General features: G+C 43.1%; 1 long non-coding RNA gene across 1 annotated transcript; it reads left to right on the top strand.

Moving 5' to 3' along the window:
- The first annotated feature begins 1,061 nt into the window (after window positions 1–1,061).
- LOC122231022 lies at window positions 1,062–16,614 on the top strand. The gene is made up of 3 exons (XR_006208131.1): window positions 1,062–1,267; window positions 15,121–15,245; window positions 15,468–16,614. It is a non-coding gene; the product is annotated as an uncharacterized LOC122231022 (long non-coding RNA).
- Window positions 16,615–23,876: the final 7,262 nt, after the last annotated feature.

The raw sequence follows: 23,876 nt of genomic DNA, 5'->3' as shown, positions 1-23,876 counted from the left end.
CTGAGAACAATCATATGCTCAGTCCTGTGAATCCTCCTAGAGAATCACCAAACCTGGGAACCGACTTGGGGACTCCCAGCACATTGCTCAGAGTAGTACTGAGGGGGAAGCGTACAGCACTAATTGCCTATGTTAGAAAAGAAGAAAGGTCTCAAGTACAAGCACCTCAGCTTTCTTCTTAAGAAACTAGGAAAAGAGGAGCGAATGCAGTGCACAGTATGCAGATGAAGTGATAACGATCAGAGCAGGAATCAGACACACAGAACAACAGTAGAGAAAAGCAGTGAAACCAAAAGCATGTTCTTGGAGACTAATAACATTGATAAACCTCTAGCCCGTCTGAGTTGACCAGGGAGATAATTCTGTGAATTTTATAATTGGAAAATTCAATTAATAAAAAAAATTAAAATTCTCATGTACTCACTTTTTAAGCCTAATGGTTGAAAAGGGTTTATTATTGTATTCATAATGCTTATTTTTCCAAAAATATTTACAGTAGGATTACTTCAAATTCCAATTAATTTAATTATGCAGTTTTTCTATGATCTGTTGAGAGAAATAAGACACTGTTTGTATATGAAAGAAGCATGATCTTAGCCAGTTCCTAAATATGTTTGGAAATTGTGTTTGAGAATTTGAGATTCCAGGTAGAGCAAGTAAGCCATGTTGACTGACTATAAGGATAAAAATTCTTTTTTTTATTAAAAAAAATTTTTTTAATGTTTATTTTTGAGAGTGAGAGAGAGACAGAGCACAAGTGAGGGAGGAGCAGAGAGAGAGGGACACACAGAATCCGAAGCAGGCTCCAGGCTCTGAGCTGTCAGCACAGAGCCAGATGTGGGGCTCAAACCCATGAACCTTGAGATCAGGACCTGAGCCGAAGGTGGACGCTTAACCGACTGAGCCACCCAGGAGCCGCAAGGATAAAAATTCTTAAAACATATTACTTATTCTTTTTGCCACTTTGAGTATTTCTCTATTCCTTGACATTTAAAAAAAATTAAGAGAAATTCTTTCATTGTAATATTCCCTTCATTGCTTTTCTGCTTTCAAATAGCACATGTGTGCTGTTGGCCACATTAGGAGTTTACTAAGTGAGTCCCTTGTTCTTGCCAATAGCCTCAAGTCAGCCTCCTGAATGTTTTCCACTCACAGTGGGCAGAGAATGTATTACTTCTCTCTACGCCTCGCATTCCCGGCTTCTTCTCGGTTCCTAGCTTCGTCTGGTTATTTTGTCTTCACTTGAAGTGGAAGAGGAACATTCAAGGTACAGTCTTGTTGGCATTCTCCTGAAGAACCTTCTTTAGTAAAAGTCTTGATCTTGCCATAAAAGAATTCCCATATAGGAAGAGAGCGCATACACTAAGATTTGCAATTCGCTTTTGCGGTCATGACCCTATAGTTTTGAAGAGTTATCATTCTTTAGTTAATGAGAGGAAGAATCTCAAGTTTTAATAGAGGGCGTTAGGGGATCAGGATATACTGCGACTCATAATTCTTCCCTCTGCTGTTTGATTAGTTTTTGAATTAAAGTGTCTGGGGGCTGCACGTAGGGTTAGAAATATTAGCTCCCCACGTGTGGCTTCAAAACCCTATTTATGGTATGGAAGATAACCTAAGTGCCTCTGTTAGAAAAGAAGAAATAATAACCGGTTTAAATCAGCACTGGATAAGATAAGACCCAAGTATAAGAAATAAGAATAGGGCTCTGATGTGATAGGAATCATAGTTTCAATAGCTGGCTCTTTGAAAATTAGGTGTGCATAGCAGAGTGTGGTGGAGACTATGGCTGCTTTACTTTTCAGCATCTGCCTTGCTAAATACTCTTCCCTAGTGTCCTTCTGACCTGAGGCAAATTGGTTTAGTGGTTCTAGAATGAATAAAATGTTTTTAAGCCAGACGTGGATTTGAAACTGAACTCCACTACTTACCAGCCATAAGACCCTGGGGAAACATGTGTCTGCAAAGAGAGAACAATAATACCCACCTGCAGGCTGTTGGGTGGATTATGTGAGATTGCGTGTAAAATACTCACGGCACTTACTACACACTAGACAGTCAGTAAATGCCAGGTCATTCCTTCCCCATCTTCCGCTTCATCGCATCCCTGAGAGCAAACAATCTGGTCTTTACCTTCCCTAACCTGTGTGTTTATGTGTATGTGTGTGGTCAATTTGACATAGGCATTAATGAGTTCAGGGCTCATTTATCGATCGCTTACTATGTGCCAGGCACTATTTTAAATAATGGATACATCAGTGAACATGAAAGGATCCTGTGCCCATGGAGCTTACAGTCTAGTTGGAGGGAGTAGTATCACGGCCTGTGGTGGAGCGGACGATAAACATAGTAAGTCAACCGTGTATTATGTTGTTTTCCTCCATCGAGAAAAGAAGCAGAGCAGAGAAGGAGGTTAATGGTGGGAGGGCACATGAGTTCCAGCTTCTAAAAGGGCGGTCAGGACAGTTGTCTCTGAGAAGATGACGTCTGAGTGAAGACTTGTAAAGGGGGAGTACTTTGTAAAGTACTTTGTAAAGTACTGTGTACTTATCTGGGGAAGAACATTCCAGAGAGAAGGAGAGACCAATGCAAAGGCCTGAGATGAAGGAGCGCCGGGAGGCCGGTGTGGCTGGGGGGACTGCGTGAGAGCTGGTGGAGGTGAGTGAGGTCCGAGAGTTGCTGGAGAGGTGAGGCTTACCAAGCGGGATGTGCCAGAACGTCTCCGGATTTTGCTCTCAGACGGTGAGCTGTTTGGAGTGGCTTTGGGTGGACCAGCCACACGTTCTCAGCTCCATTTTAAGAGAGATGCTCCGGCCGCTGGGTGGAGATTAGACAAGAGGATGCAGGTGGGTGCGGGGAGACAGGATGGAGGGCTGTGGCCATAATCCAGATGGGAGATGACAGCTGGCGTGCCACAGCGTGGTGGCAGTGGAGGTGGGGGCAAAATAACAGGCTGGTGATTGTGTGATTTGGAGGTAGAGGCATCAGTGTTTCTGACGGGTTCCATGTGGGGTGTGGAGAGTAGGAGGCGTCAGCGATGCCCCCATCCCCGTGAGAGGGCAGCCACTGCACAGCGATTCCGATCTGTCCCGTGGGCCCTGTCGTTCAGAGGCAGTTTCTTCTTGTCCTATTCTTCCCCTCCTCGGTCGTGGGCACAGATCCATCATGGCACTGCCCCCAGCATGTCGTCCTGGTAACATCTGCAGATAAACCCAGCAGGTACTTCAGGCTCCCGAGAAGCTCGATGTTCAGTCAGTGTGTGAAAACAGAAATAGAAGGCAGCACAAGGATTGTGATCATAAACTCCTTTAGGGACCATTAGATCGAGGTAAACACACACACCCAGGGATTCCAAAGTAGTGTAAGCAATAGAAAGGCAGGTGATGGAGGGCACTTTATTTTTAGTAAGTTGCTAAGGAGAAAATGCTTCCCCAAGAAGAGCCAGGCATGCAGGACCATAACCTTCCAATGCCCTTTGCAGAAGCAAGGGGAATAAACAGTGATGGAAAGAGGGAGTTAAGAGCTGTGTTGCTGCCTTGCTTCTGTTGCACCTCTGTCAACAGGTTCCCCAAAACCCTGAAAAGCAAATGTGAAAGAAGAACAACAATAGATACTCTCTCATGTGCAAAGTCTCATTTTCTCCCCTCTTGCAGAAGAAGCCAGTGGAGTTGGTTATTGATTAATGAGAAATGGCGAATAAGCCTATCATGCAATTTTAAAGAATGTCATTCTGGCTTTTGTAGTTTCCTGCAAGGAAAAGAGGGCAGTTAAGGAAATAAAAGCTTTTAAAATACATTCTAAAGGTTCAGCATTGGGGCGCCTGGGTGGCGCAGTCGGTTGGGCGTCCGACTTCAGCCAGGTCACGATCTCGCGGTCCGTGAGTTCGAGCCCCGCGTCAGGCTCTGGGCTGATGGCTCAGAGCCTGGAGCCTGTTTCCGATTCTGTGTCTCCCTCTCTCTCTGCCCCTCCCCCGTTCATGCTCTGTCTCTCTCTGTCCCAAAAATGAATAAACGTTGAAAAAAAAAAAAAATTAAAGGTTCAGCATAAAGGGCTAAGAGAGGTCTATGTAGAGTTCAGGAAGGAATTCTTAACCTGTGGTCCATGACTAAGCTTCAGAGTGTTTGTGAGTGACCCACAATTGTGTACATAACTGTGGGCAGGTGCATGTACACATCTTCTTAGGAGAGGGTCCATTTTTTTTTTCTAAAAAAAGTTAAAACTCACAAGCTATAGACTCTAGGCAGTGACCCCCTCCCTCCACCTTGCTTATGCTCATGAGATTTTAAAGACAGCCCAAAGTTCAAGCACCAGAGGCACTGATAGATTCGGATATAAAGGTGCCCCCAAGGTGTGTGTGTGTGTGTGTGTGTGTGTGTGTGTGTGTGTGTGTGTAGGCGGTAGTATGTCTATAAGATTATTACTTATTACTTGAATCAGTCCTTGATCCAACCCTTTTGAATACATATTTAGGTCCTATGTGAAGAAAAGACTGTAAGCAAAAATGAAGAGAGTACATGGTATGTTCTTTAATTTGTGATTGACCTTGGGGCAGGAATAGGAGAGACATGATAAGTATTAACCAGGATAGTGAGTATTTTCCTACAGAAAACTCCCATTTTTGCTCTTGGACGATAAAACAAGCCAGACTAGTACATTTCCTTGTTAAATAGAGCGATTGAACCAATAGTAATGGAACCCTCCCACTTTCAGACAGACCCGTGGCAACATTAGCCAATTATAGAAAAAGACAAAACTGGGGCACCTGGGTGGCTCAAGCTGGTTGAGTGTCTGACTCTTGATTTCAGCTCAGGTCCTGATCTCACGGGTTCATAAGATCATGCCCCGCGTCAGGCTCTGTGCTGTTGAGAATCTAATTGGGATTCTGTCTCTCTCTCCCTCTCTCTCCGCCCCTCCCCTACTCCACTTGCATTCTCTCCATCTCTCAAAATAAATATTTTTTTTAAAAAGAAAGAAAACAAAAACTATTCCCCTACAGATTATCAGTGGCTACTGGGCTGTACAATCATAAGACTGGTGGTGTAGGATTGTCTCTGATCTGTTGCACTATCACTGTGGCCAGGGGAATGAGGTGCTGATTGGCTCAGGCCTGGGTTGTGTGCAATTCTCTACACCCATCACTGTAGCCGGAGGAATGGGCTACCTTGATTGGCTTAAGGAGTCAGGACCCTCCTGTGTATCTTTGGGTAGCACCAGTACTACACAAACTATGGGGTTGGGAATGGGGAGAAGGTTTCCCGAAGGGAATTTGGCCTGTACTAACCTGAATGACCATAGTTGCTGGGCTGCACATAACAAGGGTTTTACTGTTACCCCTCCGGAAAAGGGTGCAGGTGAACCTACATCATATAAGGTTTTGTAGCCTTGGCACCATGAGGCTTTCTGGCGGGGCAGAAATGGTATCGCAGCATCTTCTGGCCAGGACCATCATACCCGTGGGACGATAGCAATGTCTCCCAATGACAGGCAGAGCAAGAGGGACTGTCCAAGCAGCAGCCAGAGAGACCTCAGAACCATGTGGAGCAACGATGGCGTCAGGAAGAGTGTTGGTGGCTGGGGACCTCCGAGGAGATCTCAAATTTGTGAGGAGTCCCGAGGATCCTTGAAGAGCTCTGTACTCACTCTTCTCTGAAATTACAGTGAGAGCTGCCAACAAACTAGGACCCCCAAAGCAATGGGGGCAAGGGGATTCTTGGGAGGCAGGGGCTCAGTGGCTGCCCTTGACCGCCAAAGCAAGGTGGGCACGGTTACCATGAAGGACAGCAGAGTGGAAGCAGCAGTCAGTAGAGTCTGGCTGCAGGAGACCAGGTGCTGGCTGGTTAACTATTCTGTCCCTATAAGACAATTGGATGAGAATCTACTAAATTTTTACTTGAACAGTAGAAGCAGAAAAGTTCCAGTTGAAGTCTAACTTGAATCACCAAAACAAAGAGTCACAGCTGTTCAGTCAGTTCCCAGGCATGAGCCAGTTTACAGACCAGAGCTCCTTGAATTTTAAAAAAAAAAAATTTTTTTTTTTAACGTTTATTTATTTTTGAGACAGAGAGAGACAAAGCATGAACGGGGGAGGGTCAGAGAGAGGGAGACACAGAATCTGAAACAGGCTCCAGGCTCCGAGCTGTCAGCACAGAGCTCGATGCGGGGCTCGAACTCACAGACTGTGAGATCATGACCTGAGCCGAAGTCGGTTGCCCAACCGACTGAGCCACCCAGGCGCCCCAGAACTCCTTGAATTAAGAGGAAGCCAGCTCCCCTTGAGGAAGGATGCTGGTCCCCTGCTAAAAATTTATATTATGAACCTTTCTCTCAGCCTTCCTCAAAGGGACACACTGGCCTTGACCGGGCGACTGCGCACTAGGAAAGAGAAAATAATCAGACCTTGTGGGGATCACTGGACATGACGCTATAGCTCTGGGAGACCCAAGATGGCACGTGGTCCAGCAGGAAGAACAGGGGCTCACGGAGGTCAGGTGATCAATGGAGTTTTAGCTCAGGTCCATGTCACAGTGAGCCCAGAGGGCCCCCGAACCCAACTTGCAGTTACTTCCCTGGTTCCAGAATGAATAACTGGAATATTCAGCTGCCACAATCCCTGTGTGGGTTCCCTGCCCTCTGGAGTGAGGGCTATGATTGTAGGAAAGGCCAAGTGGAAGCCACTAGAACTGCCTCCCTAAGGAAAATAATGAGCCCAAGGCAGCAGCACATTCCTGAAAGCACTGCGCAGATCAGTGTCACCATCGAGGGCTCGAGCCACATCCCCATTCCACTGGCCTTTCTTTGGCTGGTGCAGAAAACAGGCGGACCTTGACAAATGACGGGGGATGGTCATAAACATGCCCAGGTCGTGACTGCAATGGCAGCTGCCAATTCAGACACGGTCTAAGTGCTTAGGCCACTGAACCTGTCCCCTGGTTGCTGGCGTGCAGCTGGGTCAACCACCAGAACACATTGCCAACGCTTTTTAGTTTTTCTTCGATTACTCTAGCTCAATACTGCATTGTTTGAATAATGAAAAGTACTTAGTGACTTAGTTCTTTTAGTAATGAGGAGCAAGCCATGTTTTGGATTCTCAATCTGCCCTTAAATAAAAAGCATAGCTCTTTCACACCAAGAACACCACACGGACTTGTGACTTCTTTAGCAGCAAAGTCACAGCTCCTCGAGGACTCCCAGAAGGCACGACCTCATAACTAGGTGTTCAAACATCTACCTACCCTGGCCTCTCCAGCCCTTTTATTTTGTTATTTTTAATTTTTTTTAATGTTTATTTTTGAGAGAGAGACAGAGCGCGAGTGGGGGAGGGGCAGAGAGAGAGAGGGAGAGACAGAATCTGAAGCGGGCTCCAGACTCTGAGATGTTAGCACAGAGTCCAACGCGGGGCTCGAACTCACGAGCCGTGAAGTCATGGCCTGAGCTGAAGTCCGATGCTCAACCGACTGAGCCACCCAGACGTCCCTCTCCGGCCCTTTTAAACTACTCCCCACCCTGGACTCCATTCCACACACTGCCTGAACCTCCAGATTCAGTACTGTGAGCGATTCTGTCTCGTGCTGTTCAGTCATTTCTTGCATTTTAGGTCGCCAAGTTCCACTGATTCCTACTCCCGAATGTTTCATGCACTGATTTCTCCCCTGCCCTATGCCTCACCTCTCTTTGATTTTCTACACTGCTGCCAAAGTGAATTTTATAACATCTGAAGATGTTTGTCCTTAACTCCATCGTGACTTTTACTTCCCAGCGATGAAATTCAACCACTGTGAATGTCGGACGTGGCTCTTCATCGAACAGCGCTCTGCTAGGTGTGCCCCTCCCTTCTCTCTGCTCCCCACCTCCACCGAGGGCCCCATTCATACCAAGCCACTTGGTCGTTTCCATGCATGCTTCACACTTTCCCTGTGTTGTTTACTGATTCTTTCTCTTCCTGCTCCCGAGATGTTCTTTTCTGTTATTTTCAGATGCTCAAATCTTATCCATTATTTAAGACCTACTTTGAGTGCTGTCTCCTCTGTAAAGCTTTTTCCCATTCCCCTACCCCAGTTGGGAATGATATCTTTTTCTTCCAATCTCCAAAGCATTTTACCTGAGATGCTCCTGTTTATTCTTTTGTACCTTATTATATTCATTTGTATATATGAATTACCATCTTTATTTTAGAATGTAGGGAATAAGAACATAGTAGGGAATCAGTAATTCTTTGTTGAAAGAAATGTCATAATTAAAGGTATTAGAGCTAGAGGTGTCTGGGGGGCCCAGTCGATTAAGCATCAGACTTCAGCTAAGGTCATGATCTCGTGGTTCATGGGTTTGTTTGAGCCCTGCGTTGGGCTCTGTGCTGACAGCTCAGAGCCTGGAACCTGCTTCAGATTCTGTGTCTCCCTCTCTCTCTGCCCCTCCCCAACTCGTGTTCTGTCTCTCTTAAAAATAAACATTAAAAAATTTTTTTAAGTAATAAAGATATTGAAGCTAAATTTTGGAAGGAAATATTAATAAATCTGATACCTATTATACTTGTTTTTTATTAAAATTTTTAAATGTTTAAAGAGCCGGACATTTAACTGACTGAGCCACCCAGGTGCCCTGAAACCTGTTATACTTGTATAAAGTTTAATTATCTCTCAAGAAGCTCACAGGTGTGGAAAAACAATCTGGTTTGAAGTATAGTAATGGGATAAGAGCTATATCATGCTATTGGGTTGATAAATTGTTACTTTTTTTTTGTTACTTCATTCTCAACTTTATTTCACTTCCTTGTGATATGAAGATATGTGTAATCAAATCTATTCTCTTCTTGTCCTATGTACACTGTCACGCTTAATGCTTGTATCATTCATTGGTTTGTTTGTAATGCAACAAATAATTACTGAACGCTTGCTGTGTGCCAGGTCCTGTGGTGGTCCTGGGTACTACACTGGGAATGAAACACACCTGCCCTTGCCTTCCTAAAGTTTAAAGTATTGAGAAAAGAAAAACAACAAACAAGTTAAGATGCAAGTCATTACATAAATTATAAATCCTGTAAGTGCTCTAAAGAAATAAATCTGATTTGGGGAGCCTGGGTGGCTCAGTCAGTTAAGCATCTGACTCTTGATTACAGTTCAGGTCATGATCTCCCAGTTTGTGACATGGAGCCCCAAGTCGGACTCAGTGCTGACAGTGCAGAGCCTGCTTGGGATTCTCTCTCCCTCTCTGTGCCCCTCCCCAACTTGCCTTCGTGCATGCTCTCTCTCTCTCTCTCAACACAAATAAAAAACATTTAAAAGAATCTTTAAAAAAAATAAAAAAGAAGTAAATTGGATTTACTGATAGAGAATAAAAGCAGGAGAGCTCCTGCAGAATGATGAGATTACCAAAAAAGTAAATGCATTTTTAATTTGAAAACTTAAATAAGGGACACCTGGCATGAGACTCTTGATCTTGGGGTCATGAGTTCGAGCTGCACTTTGGGTGCAGAGATTACTAAAAAAAATAAACTTAAAAAAAGAAAAAACAAGAAATCTTAAGTAATATAGTCACATGGTTCAGAAAAATTTAAATACAAAAAAGGTGTTTGGTTGCTTCACTACCAAGTACCTTTTCACTGATAACCTTTTTGTTATTTTAAAATTTGGTGGTGGGCGCCTGGGTGGCTCAGTCAGTTAAGCGACCATCTTCAGCTCAGGTCGTGATCTTGTGGTTCACAGGTTTGAGCCCCACATCGGGCTCTGTGCTGACAGCTCAGAGCCTGGAGCCTGCTGTATATTCTGTGTCTCCCTCTTACATTGCCCCTCCCCCACTGACACTCTCTCTCTCTCTCTCTCTCTCTCAAAAATAAATAAAAACATTGAAAAAATAAATAAAAATTTCGACACTGTAAGTGTATTACCTGTTCAACACCTTGTCATCTATATCCCCAGTTTCTGACATCTTCCTGTTGTAGATTGTGGTTGCAAATGGCTCCCCATGATGCCTGCCTTCTGGTGTTCATGCCCTTGTATGATCCCTCCATTTTCTGTGTCGACTAGACCTTGTGGCTTGCTTCTGAATACAGCAAATGTGATGGGATGTCACTTCCATGATTAGGCTACAGACAGTGACCTCTGTTCTGCTAGCTGACTCTCTATTTCCTTCTTGGCTAGCATGCTTGGATGATAGCAGGTGCCGTGGGGGAGAGGCCTTGTGGCAACGAACTGAGGGCAAGCTTTGGCCATCAGTCAGTGAGGAACTTGGTCCGACAACCTTTGAGGAACGGATGCTGCCAACAGCCACTAAATGAGGTTGGAAGTACGTTCTTCCCCAGTTGCAGCTTCCGATGAGTCTGCAGATCTGGCGGCCTCATGAGAGACAGTGGGGCCGAGGACCAGCTGAGCTATGCCCAGATTCCCAACACACAGAAACCGAGATCGTAAATGTATATTGTTGTAAGCCTCTACGTTTGGGGATAATTTGTTACGCAGCAATATAACCAATACACTTATTATTAGCTATTGTAAAAGCACATGTCTACCTCATACATTTGTATATTTTTCAATAATATATCTATAGGAACAGCTCCAAAGTGCGGGATCACTGGCTCAGAGAGGATGTGCATGTGTAAATTTGTTTGCAATTTCCAATTACCCATCACATAATCCATACTGATTTGTAATCCCATCAGCAGTAAGTGAGGATAACTCCCCATCTGAATTTGTTATTAAAATGTTGGATAGATGGAAAATCATAGCTCATGGCGTTTAATTTGCATTTCTCTTGTGAGTGAGGTTGAGTATGTTTTCTTGTATTAAGTCATCTATATTTCTTTTTCCATGAATTGTCTCTTCATGTCTTTTGGCCATTTTTCTCTTGACTTAAGTTTTTCTCTGTTGATTTTTAGGGATTAGGCCTTTGTGAGATGAGTTGAAAATATTTCTTTCTAGGTTTTTATTTGTCTTTGTAGTTTTCTTATGGTATTGGTAGCCAATCATGGGGCTTTGGTGTCGATCTTTTCTTTCATGGTTCTGGATTTTGAATCAAACTTAGAAAGATCTTTCTTATCTGAAGATATTAAGGAATGGTCTGTGTCTTCCATTCCCACCCCACACTTAGATTTTAGTAATCTTGGCTTTATTTTTTATGCTTAAATATTTGATCCATTTGGAGTTTATCTTATTGCATACTGTACCATAAGGGTCAAATTGATTAATTTCTGCCACATGGCTACTCAGTTGACCCAGTACCATTTATTAAATAGTCTGTATTTGCTCAGTGGTTTGAGATGTCACATTTACCACATATTAATCTTCTGTATGTAGCTGGATGTATTTATGTGCTTTCTAATTTGTTTCATTATTTCTTTATCTACTCATGTACTAGTTCCATAAAGTTTTAATTGTTGAAGATTTATTGTATCTGGCGAGTCTAGTCACCTCTCCCTCTCCACCAATTGTGCTTCTTCAGAGTTTCTGAAGAAGTTTCCGGTATGTCAGAGTTTCTGGTGTGTGTGTGTGTGTGTGTGTGTGTGTGTGTGTGTGTACTTTTGAATCACCTTAATTTTAAAAACTTGGGGGTGCCTGGGTGGCTCAGTCAGCTGAGCATCCAACTCTTGATTTCAGCTCAGGTCATGATCCCAGGGTCATGGGATCAAGCCCCCCAGTGGGGTCCCCTACTCAGCATGGAGCCTGCTTAAGATTCTCTCTCTCCCTCTCCCCCTCCCCCACTCATACACTCTCCCTCCCTCTCTCTCTCTCTCAAATAAAATCTTAATAAAATACTAAAAAACTTGTTGGTCTTTTTGCTTACTAGTTTTAACCCCTCATTTATAATTGTTATGACTCTAGTTTCTTTTCTCATCTAGTTGTGTTACTCAGTATCTCCAGTAAAATTTTATTTTATTTATTTTTAATGTTTTTATTTATTTTTGAGACAGAGAGAGACAGAGCATGAGCAGGGGAGGGGCAAAGAGGGAGGGAGACACAGAATCTGAAGCAGGCTCCAGGCTCTGAGCTGTCTGCACAGAGCCCGATGCAGGGGTTGAACTCACAGACCATGAGATCATGACCTGAGCCGAAGTCGGATGCCTAACTGACTGAGCCACCCAGGCACCCCTCCAGTAAAATTCTAAATAATAGTGGACATAGTGCTTATCTTTGTCTTATTCTTTTTAAAAATTTTTTAATGTTTATTTATTTTTGAGAGTGAGAGAGACAGAGCAAGAGTGGGGGAGGGGGAGAGAGAGAGGGAGACACAGAATCCAAAGCAGGCTCCAGGCTCTGAGCTTTCAGCACAGAGCCCGACACGGGGCTCGAACCCATGAACCGTGATATCATGACCTGAGCTGAAGTCGGAGGCTTAACCACCTGAGCCACGCAGGTGCCCCATCTTTGTCTTATTCTTAACACGAGTGGAAAGGATTCTTGTGATTTCCTTTAAGCATGTTACTTGTATTGAGGCTGAAATGGCTGAAATTTTATTCTAGTATCAAGTCTATTCCTATTTTATTGACTTTTATTTAAACAAGAATGTTGTTAACTTTTTAAAGTGCTACTTTAGCACCCCAAGACGTGGATGTAATTATTTTTCCTTATATCTATAACCTGATAAGTTGTGTTGATAGATGTTTTAATGTTGGAGCATTGAAAACTGTTCAGGTGAACCTCATTTGGTCATGTGTGTTTTATTTTAGTAGGCTAATACTTTATTCCAGATCTTTGCATTGCTATTCATGAACAAAAATTGTTTGTAGCTTTCTTTGGAGTCTTTGTCAGGTTTTAGTGTCAATGGTATATTCTTTTCATAAAACTAGTATGGAAGTTTTCTCTCCACCTGCCCATTTCCCTCCACCTCCCTCCTCAAGCTCTGAGATGGTTGAATAGCATTGGGATGATCTCCTTGAAGTCTGGGTACAACTCTTATGAAGCGGTCTGGGCCTTTCTGTTTTGTTTTGTTTTGTTTTGTTTTGTTGAGTAGGGATAGTCTTTAGCAAGTTTTCTATTTCTTCTATGGAAATGTAATTAGATTTTTATGCTTCCTCTGAGGTCAGATGTTGTATCTTAGAATATTCTCTCTCTTCCTCAGGTTTTCATAATTGTTTACACAAGGTTGAACAAAGTGGTCTTTTATGATTCTTTTAACTTTCTTTTCCTGTGGTTACTTTTTCTTCTCATTTGTTATTCTGTGTTTCTGTACTTTGTCCCATTATCACTTGATTCGGTTAGTAGTTTGTCCAACTTTCTCTTTAAAGAATTAGCTATTGGTGGGGCACCTGGGTGGTTCATTTGGTTGAGGGTCTGACTTCGGCTCAGGTCATGATCTGGTAGTCCGTGAGTTCGAGCCCCACGTCGGGCTCTGTGCTGACAGCTCAGAGCCTGGAGCCTGCTTCAGATTCTCTGTCTCCCTCACTATCTGCCCCTTCCCCACTCTTGCTCTGTCTCTCTCTCTGTGTCAAGACTAAACATTAAAAAAATTAAAAGAATTAGCTATTGGGGGGCGCTGGGTGGCTCGGTGGGTTAAGCGTCCGACTTCGGCTCAGGTCATGATCTCACGGTTCATGGGTTCGAGCCATGTGTCAGGCCCTGTGCTGACAGCTCAGAGCCAGGAGCCTGCTTGGGATTCTGGATCTCCCTCTTTCTGCCCCTCTGCTGCTCACACTCTCTCTCTCTCTAAAGAATTAGCTATTGGATTTATTCCTTAATACTGTTTTTCTATTTTATAACTCACTGATATCTTTCTGCTTTCCTTTTTGAGACACATGCTTAATTCATTTATTTTCATTTTCCTTTTGTATTGATTTCCCTTGTCCTCTAAGCTCTTCTTTAGATTCTGATAACGTCATGTTTCCATCATGGTTGATTTTAAGAAATCTGGCAACTTCCATTTGTCAAAGCGTTAATTACAAAAAATACTTTTAAATTTCCCAGGCACAGTGGAAACATTTATTTTCTGCTTTTATAATAAATTTTTACAAAAGTTCCCTTACTTTTCTCCTTTTACTGCATTTATGATCATAGAAGTTTGTCCGTGCTGTTTCTACTTTTTAATAATTTACTGAGGCTTGGTTTGTGGCCTAACATACGGTTAGTTTTTGTGAATGTTGCAGCATCTGAAAAGAAGGCATTTATTTTAGGGATATAAGGTTAGATCTGTATCAGTCAGACCTGCCTTATTTATCACCTTATTTGAGAGCTCTCTTTCTTTACTTCCCAAATTTGAATAAAGGCAGCCCCAGTGTCTTTACACCAAGGTTACTAAGAAGTTCAGTATTGTTATGGCCTATTTAAGGGTTACTCTCTGTATAAGTTGGGGTCCAGCAAACAGCACAGATGACATACTCTAATTAGGTAATAGGGGAAAGTTTATTGAAGGGGCTGGTGACAAAAGTGTGGGCAAGGTTAAGGGAAATCATCGGAGAGAAGTACCCCATAGCTGGCAACAGCTGGGAGCCATAACACTCTCCAGGCATGAAGTAGCAAGACCAGAGGGAGGGGATAGTTTCTGGAACCAGGAGAGGGTGGCCGTGGGAGAGGGCTGCTTGACAGCAGCAGTGGCCTTTGATAGAAGAACACAGACTATTTAATCTACAGCCAAGCAGGTAGGGAGTCAGGGGAATAAATACCCCTACTTCTTTCTTTTCCTGTCTGCAGTCTTCTGCCTGTGTCCCTCACTGGCTGAACTGAAGAGGAAACCAGAAAGCAAAGGAGCCCAGTGATACAGTCCATGAAGGGCAGCTTCCTGGGGCACGGGGAGAAAGATGTGGATTGGATTTTGCCATGTCTGACCTACAACTAGCTCCCTTTTGGCTTGAAATCAGAAAGTTAATTAGTTTCCCACTCCCCTTTCCAAAGCACTAGAAGGCCTCAATATTGTTTTGAGAGTGGGAAAAATTCTTTTCAGAGAGCAAGACACAGCACTGGGTAATTTGCCAATACCCTGTAGGCTTATCCTCGGTATTATTGTTATTACTGGCCAGATACTCCTGACCTTCATCAGAAACCAGAGGACTGGGAAGGGCAAAAGACAGAATTTCTTTGAGCTCTAAAATCAAGTGGTGCTCAAGAGAATAGAGAGCCTTCTTTTAAAATTCAGTTTAAACTAGACACAAGGGCTCATCGGATACAGTGTTCTGTCCTTTCTCTACATGACGCTGCATAGGTGAGGGAAGATTCCCTGAAGGAATGAAAGATCTATTGCTTCCAGTTAGAGAATAACCTTGATAAAAGTCCTGCTGGAGAAATGAATAGACCCAAGTAATCTTGGACGACACAAAGTTCGCACAGGTAAGTCAGGATATTGTTGACATATTTGACCTGCAGAAGAAGTTTCATGCCAAAAGGCCAAGTGTCAGTTTTTATTCTTGGTGATACATTTTCTTCAGAATGCCAAGGTTGTTGTAAAATGGTCTCATTTAAAATACTGGAAACATTTTCCACAGAAGCAGGTGGTTCTGTTTCAAATCTAGGCAGAGTTTTTTGGTTTGTTTTTTGTTTTTTGTTTTCCAGGAAGCCATAGAACATTACCCTGGTCAACTGAGCAGAATGTCAGTGAAGAGTCTCTCATGAGGGAAATTGGGTTTGAAAGCTCCAAGCCAAATAAACTCCTCCAAAGCCCTTCTGGAATGAGAAGTGCTGCATGCGACTTCTGTGCTTCCCCAAGGACAAATATAAAGCCAGTGCACCTGTCATAATTCAGGGGGAGGAGGTTTGCAGTGGCCGCCAAGCAGTCATCTGGTCAACCCACTGTCTGCTGGTCTGGAAGACTGACAGCTGTGGTTTTAAGAAACAACTTTCACAATTACAAAGAAAACACTCTTGGGCAAAAGGGCTGTGATCTCAACTGGCCAAAAAGTGTTTTCCCCTCAATTAATTCTTAATTATTGTAGAATTATCATTTTACATGGGTAATATGGCCCTTTGGAAGTTTTCCTACCATCTCCATATGGTGTGTATTCACCTAGAGCAGTTTTCCTCAAAATGTGGCTCCTTAACACCTGCCTAAGAATTACCTGGTTGTGCCCAAGGAGATCTGTGCAGGTAGACAAGCTAGAATCGCTGAGGCTGGGACTCAGGTGTGTGCGTTTTAACAGGCTCCTGGAGTGATGTTTGTGCACGGCAAGGGATTTGATTCTGTTCCTGTTTTAAATATTTCTGACCAGATCATGATGCTCAGAAGACCCAGGCTCAGCGTGCTACTTTGTCATTTACCAGCTGTGTGAGCTTGGGGAAAAAACCGTGCTCTTTGAACTAGAGTTTCTTCATCTATAACTTGGGGGAGATAAAACCTCCATTATATGGTAAACTGAAAAGATTAGGAGAGATCTGCAGAAGAACTTTGTGTACTGCCAGACCTTAAATCAGTGATAATTGATTAGTTATCACGATGAGAGATTGTGTAGGTGGAGCAGATTGGTGTAAGAATTTGGAGAAAGTCTGAGATAACCTTAGGCTAGGGGAACCCTGACAGAGATTCATGGAGGGGTGGTGTTTTAGGGGCACAATAAAGAACGGGTAGGATTTCCACAGCCGTAAAGGGGCTAATTAATCACAAAGAGGTGAAAGCAGAAATGTCCACGCTGTCATTTTCAGAGTCTGGTTTGACTAGACCAGGGCTTCTCTACCTCCCTGTACGCTAGCATCACTTGGGCAGCCTTTAAAAATACAGAGGTCTGATGGGGCGCCTGGGTGGCTCAGCTGGTTAAGCATCTCACTTCCGCTCAGGTCATGATCTCATTGCTTTTGAGTTCAAGCCCCGAAATGGGCTCTGGGCTGACAGCTCAGAGCCTGGAACCTGCTTCGGATTCTGTGTCTCCCTCTCTCTCTGCCCTTCTCCCACTTGCACTCTGTCTCTCTCTCTCTCTCTCTCTCTCTCTCAAAAATAAATAATCATTAATTTTTTTTTTTTTTTTTTTTTTTTTTTTTTTTTTTTTTTTTAAATACAGAGGTCTGAGCTACCCCAGGCCAGCTAGAGAAGAACCTCTGAGGACTGGGCGTAGGCATGCTCAGGCGCTTGTAGGTGGAGAAGTGCTATTTTACACAGTGTTGTCTGCGTGGAGGGAGGGGCACCGGTGGTGAGGCTGGAGAGAGGTTGGGATAAGGATACAGTGGGCTTCAAATGCTCGTTAAGGAAAGTGGAGCTTATATATAATAGGAACTGAGTCCTAATCGTTTTCCAAACAAAAATTCAGGAAGAGGTATCCTGTGGTGGTGTTTGGATCAGACTGGGGTGGGAGGGGGCCAGAGTAGGGTGCAGGGGTTTGGCCGCAGCAGACTGGTCCCTGAATGATGTGAAAGAAAGACAAATAAGCCTGTCTTGACAAAAGGTGAGATCAGAAAAACGAATTTCTTCTTTAAGGAAGATGTGCAGCTTCAAGGCCCTGTGGTGCTTGTTGGCTAGATGGGAGGTTAAAGGAAAGGTGTCGACGCCAGTGTATTTTTGGTTCCTTTTTTCACTATAATAATTGATCTGTAACCGCCTAACTCAGAAAGAAAAGAAGCTTCCAGCACTTAGAAACCTCGTGATTCACTGCTTTTGTTTTTCCTCCCTCCCTTCCAACAGATTAAAGACCTTGCGTCTCTCGGGCCTTTTAAATGTTTCCAACGCTTCTTACACACTGTTCAGATAATTCTAGTTCAGGAAACAGTTGTAGGTGTGAATATTAAAGGTGACTTAAAAAATGTATTATTTATTAAAAGATATAAAAACGTACTCTTTCTTTAAGAGGCCAGCATTCATAGCTCATGAGTTTCATCTCTCTTGTTGGTGTTCAGTGTACAACTACCACAGTGGCTGTCAAAGGTGATTTGAAAAGTTTTCCTGAATCTTAAACAGTGCAGAAGAGTTTTGTTTGCCTAATTGTCTTTGACAGTCACGTGATAAGAAAATGTAGCGGTTGGGTAGCAATGGGAGGAATCCCCTAAAAGAAGATACAGCAACTGCCTTGATGGGCGGGAGCAAGGGCAAAAGAAAATTGCCCTTGTGGGAGTCCTGGAGAGACGTCCTGAAAGAGAAGCCGGCTCTTGGGAAAGATAAATCCAGCGTCACTGACTCGACAGTCTGAGATGCCTGCCTCCCTCCCTCCCACCACCTCCTCCTCCTCCTTTGGACAGGTGGAGAAGATGACCCCAAAGATCACAATGTCATCGCCCTCCTGTTTCTGGGAATGCAAATGTGTGCAGCCACTCTGGAAAACAGTGGAGGTGTCCCAAAAGAGTTAAAAATAGAACCACCCTATGATCCAAGAATTGCGATACTGGGTATTTACCCAAAGAACACAGGAACACTAATTCAGAGGGACACATGCGCCCTGGTGTTTATAGCAACATTATCTACAAAAGCCAAATCATGGAAGCAATGCAAGTGTCCATCAACTGATGTATGGATAAGGAAGATGTTGGAGATATATATATATATAATGGAATATTACTCAGCCATAAAAAAGAATGCAATCTTGCCATGTGCAACCACAGGGATGGAGCTGGAGAGTATTATGCTAAGTGAAATAGGTCAATCAGAGAAAGACAAATGCCTGTTTTATGTAGGTCAAGCTTTTGCTTATGAGGTAACATCCATGGGTCATAAACATATGTAGGCCTTTGGCAGCTGTTGATCTCCTACAGTTTACTGAATGACAGAAAGAAATTACAAATCATCACCCCCTGGTCCCGATCACCATGAGTCACACTGTCATTATTCTCCAATGCTGAGTGCTGTGGAAGCAGGGAGAGGACTTTTCAATAGTTCTCTGGCTCAGACAATGGCTTAACCATTTCTTTCTTCTGGAGTCGTGTTGTCCAATATGGTAGCCACTAACTACACATGGTTATTAACATTAATTACAACGAAATAAAACTTAAAATTCAGTTCCTCACTTGGACTGGTCACATTTCAAGTGCTCAGTAGCCACCTGTGGCTAGTGGTGGCTACTATACATTCGAGAGTGAAGATATAGAACATTTATATCATCACCGAAAGTCCTGCTGGACAGCACTGGTCAAGGAAATTTCAACCTTCGGTGAAAATCTACAGTAGAGCCGGATGCCACGATCCCAGGAGTACTTCTTTGGAAGTCCATCTTGAAGGATGAAAATATTTTAAAAGGCATCCTTACCCTACCCCGTGCCGTGTTGTATATCCCCCTGCCCTGCCCCACCCCTGCTTTGGTAAATGCTATCTTCTGCAGAGACGCTTCTTCATGAAAGTGCTTGGGTATTGACTGCAATCTGAATGCTGGTCTGCAGCACAGCCACCCCATGCAGTGAGGGCATTTGGAAGGGAACATGTGTGATACCCTAGCACATCGGATGCAGAATCCCTCAATAGCGGGTTCGGTTATTCTTATTAAATGCGTTGCATTTATTTTGTGAAGATACACTGGCACCATGAATTGGGCGGGTTTGGGGGGGCCTATAGGAAATCGTTCTGTAAGAAATTAGGTAAAAGGAAAACAATGCAGACCTTGGGACTTCCCTTCAAGAAGGTGAGTCATGATGAAAAGGAAGCTAGAGCTGGAGGAAAGGAGGTGAAGCTATAGAGAGGTGGAGCTCGAGCTCCTACACCAGGGCCTCCTAGCGTGTGACTCTTGTGTTTCTCCTGGCGTCCTGTCCTTGGACAGTCGCCTCTTTAGATTATGAACTCACTGGGGAATGACCGTGTTCACTTTATGAGATGTCTTGCACCTGTTCACTAACGGTGCTCAGTTAATATAAACTAGTACAACATGGGGAATTATAAAAGTTGCTGCAGTTACAAAGCAATGAGACTTGCTGCCTTCCAGACAGGGCCATCTGCGTGACGTGACGGATGGGCTGGTGATCATCACTGTCTGGGTTTTGGCCTCAGGCTTGCAGATCCTGAGACTCAATTTTGACCAGAAGGCCAGGGTTGATCAGGAGGAGCAGACTGAGTCTCAGTACCCAAGGTCATAAGAGGCTGATCAAGTCCCCTCTTGTTCCTGTCTAATGGAAGACTTATCTTTCTAGAACCTAAACTTCAACCAAAAACATTTGTTATATGTTCTTACTTGTATTTCCAGACACTCCCTTGTCAGAATTGATGTTCCTAGGAGGTAGAGTTAGTCTTAAAATGTTGCTTGTGGAATCCCTAGAATAACATGGACACGGTGGCTCCTAGATGTGTGCCTCGTGATGGCCTGGGAATCACAGCACAGATAGTGTTACAGCCATGACAAGAATTGACAAAACGTTGACAGGTCACATCACTCTGGTGATTGGCATGTCAAAGTGTTATCTGCTTTTTCCTCTTGAACAATAGCTGATATGTGTTCTTAGCTTTTTCTTCTTCTAGGTTCCCAAAGACTCTTCCCTTTCTATCGTGTGGTTTTCCTCAGATGTAGTTCCCCTCTGTTTTTTTTTAAGTTTATTTATTTATTTTGAGAGAGAGAGTGATAGCTTAAGTGGGGCAGTGGCGGGGGGGGGGGGGGTAGAGAGAGAGAATCCCGAGCAGGTTTCACACTGTCAGTGCAGAGCCCAACACAGGGCTCGAACCCATGAACCATGAGATCATGACCTGAGCTGAAACCAAGAGTTGGATGCTCAACCAACTGAGCCACCCAGGTGCCCTCAGTTCACCTCTGCTGAAGCAGGGGCATTTATATAAAACATAATCTGCATTGACCTACTGTTGTACATAATGCAGATTGAAGTAAAATGGAGGTAGAACTGGATAAAGAAGATGTGGTACACACACACGCACACACACACACGCAATGGAATATTACTTGGGCATCAAAAAGAATTAAATCTTGCCATTTCCAATGACATGGGTGGTGCTAGATGGAATGTATTAGTGCTAAGTGAAATATGTCAGTTAGAGAAAGACAATACCATACGATTTCACTCATGTGGAATTTAAAAATAAAACAGATTAACATAGGAGAAGGGAACGAAAAAATAAGAAAAAAACACAGGGAGGCAAACCATAAGAGACTCTTAACTATAGAGAACAAACTGGGAGTTGGTGGAGGGGAGGTGGGTGGAGGATGGGCTAAACGAATGATCAGCCTTAAGGAGGGCACTTGTTGGGATGAGCACTGGGTGTTTTTTATTTTTTTTTTTAATATATGAAATTTATTGTCAAATTGGTTTCCTTTCCATACAACACCCAGTGCTCATCCCAAAAGGTGCCCTCCTCAATACCCATCACCCACCCTGCCCTCCCTCCCACCCCCCATCAACCCTCAGTTTGTTCTCAGTTTTTAACAGTCTCTTATGCTTTGGCTCTCTCCCACTCTAACCTCTTTTTTTTTTTTTCCTTCCCCTCCCCCATGGGTTTCTGTTATGTTTCTCAGGATCCACATAAGAGTGAAACCATATGGTATCTGTCTTTCTCTGTATGGCTCATTTCACTTAGCATCACACTCTCCAGTTCCATCCACGTTGCTACAAAAGGCCATATTTCATTTTTTTCTCATTGCCATGTAGTATTCCATTGTGTATATAAACCACAATTTCTTTATCCATTCATCAGTTGATGGACATTTAGGCTCTTTCCATAATTTGGCTATTGTTGAGAGTGCTGCTATAAACATTGGGGTACAAGTGCCCCGATGCATCAGTACTCCTGTATCCCTTGGGTAAATTCCTAGCAGTGCTATTGCTGGGTCATAGGGTAGGTCTATTTTTAATTTTCTGAGGAACCTCCACACTGCTTTCCAGAGTGGCTGCACCAGTTTGCATTCCCACCAACAGTGCAAGAGGGTTCCCGTTTCTCCACATCCTCGCCAGCATCTATAGTCTCCTGATTTGTTCATTTTGGCCCCTCTGACTGGCGTGAGGTGATATCTGAGTGTGGTTTTGATTTGTATTTCCCTGATAAGGAGCGACGTAGAGCATCTTTTCATGTGCCTGTTGGCCATCCGGATGTCTTCTTTAAAGAAGTGTCTATTCATGTTTTCTGCCCATTTCTTCACTGGGTTATTTGTTTTTCGGGTGTGGAGTTTGGGGAGCTCTTTATAGATTTTGGATACTAGCCCTTTGTCCGATATGTCATTTGCAAATATCTTTTCCCATCCCGTTGGTTGCCTTTTAGTTTTGTTGGTTGTTTCCTTTGCTGTGCAGAAGCTTTTTATCTTCATGAGGTCCCAGTAATTCACTTTTGCTTTTAATTCCCTTGCCTTTGGGGATGTGTCGAGTAAGAGATTGCTACGGCTGAGGTCAGAGAGGTCTTTTCCTGCTTTCTCCTCTAAGGTTTTGATGGTTTCCTGTCTCACATTCAGGTCCTTTATCCATTTTGAGTTTATTTTTGTGAATGGTGTGAGAAAGTGGTCTAGTTTCAGCCTTCTGCATGTTGCTGTCCAGTTCTCCCAGCACCATTTGTTAAAGAGACTGTCTTTTTTCCATTGGATGTTCTTTCCTGCTTTGTCAAAGATGAGTTGGCCATACGTTTGTGGGTCTAGTTCTGGGGTTTCTATTCTATTCCATTGGTCTATGTGTCTGTTTTTGTGCCAATACCATGCTGTCTTGATGATTACAGCTTTGTAGTAGAGCTAAAGTCTGGGATCGTGATGCCTCCTGCTTTGGTCTTCTTCTTCAAAATTACTTTGGCTATTCGGGGCCTTTTGTGGTTCCATATGAATTTTAGGATTGCTTGTTCTAGTTTTGAGAAGAATGCTGGTGCAATTTTGATTGGGATTGCATTGAATGTGTAGATAGCTTTGGGTAGTATTGACATTTTGACAATATTTATTCTTCCAATCCATGAGCACAGAATGTCTTTCCACTTCTTTATATCTTCTTCAATTTCCTTCATAAACTTTCTATAGTTTTCAGCATACAGATCTTTTACATCTTTTGTTAGATTTATTCCTAGGTATTTTATGCTTCTTGGTGCAATTATGAATGGGATCAGTTTCTTTATTTGTCTTTCTGTTGCTTCATTGTTAGTGTATAAGAATGCAACTGATTTCTGTACATTGATTTTGTATCCTGCGACTTTGCTGAATTCATGTATCAGTTCTAGCAGACTTTTGGTGGAGTCTATCGGATTTTCCATGTATAATATCATGTCATCTGCAAAAAGCGAAAGCTTGACTTCATCTTTGCCAATTTTGATGCCTTTGACTTCCTTTTGTTGTCTGATTGCTGATGCTAGAACTTCCAGCACTATGTTAAACAACAGCGGTGAGAGTGGGCATCCCTGTCGTGTTCCTGATCTCAGGGAAAAAGCTCTCAGTTTTTCCCCATTGAGGATGATGTTAGCTGTGGGCTTTTCATAAATGGCTTTTATGATCTTTAAGTATGTTCCTTCTATCCCGACTTTCTCAAGGGTTTTTATTAAGAAAGGGTGCTGGATTTTGTCAAAGGCCTTTTCTGCATCGAATGACAGGATCATATGGTTCTTCTCTTTTTTTTTGTTAATGTGATGTATCACGTTGATCGATTTGCGAATGTTGAACCAGCCCTGCAGGCCAGGAATGAATCCCACTTGATCATGGTGAATAATTCTTTTTATATGCCGTTGAATTCAATTTGCTAGTATCTTTTTGAGAATTTTTGCATCCATATTCATCAGGGATATTGGCCTGTAGTTCTCTTTTTTTACTGGGTCTCTGTCTGGTTTAGGAATCAAAGTAATACTGGCTTCATAGAATGAGTCTGGAAGTTTTCCTTCCCTTTCTATTTCTTGGAATAGCTTGAGAAGGATAGGTATTATCTCTGCTTTAAACGTCTGGTAGAACTCCCCTGGGAAGCCATCTGGTCCTGGACTCTTATTTGTTGGGAGATTTTTGATAACCGATTCAATTTCTTCGCTGGTTATGGGTCTGTTCAAGCTTGCTATTTCCTCCTGATTGAGTTTTGGAAGAGTGTGGGTGTTTAGGAATTTGTCCATTTCTTCCAGGTTGTCCAATTTGTTGGCATATAATTTTTCATAGTATTCCCTGATAATTGTTTGTA

Source organism: Panthera tigris, chromosome D1, assembly GCF_018350195.1.
Source record: "Panthera tigris isolate Pti1 chromosome D1, P.tigris_Pti1_mat1.1, whole genome shotgun sequence".
NCBI classification, from domain to species: Eukaryota; Metazoa; Chordata; class Mammalia; order Carnivora; family Felidae; genus Panthera; species Panthera tigris.
This window is presented reverse-complemented; position numbering and strand designations above follow the sequence as displayed.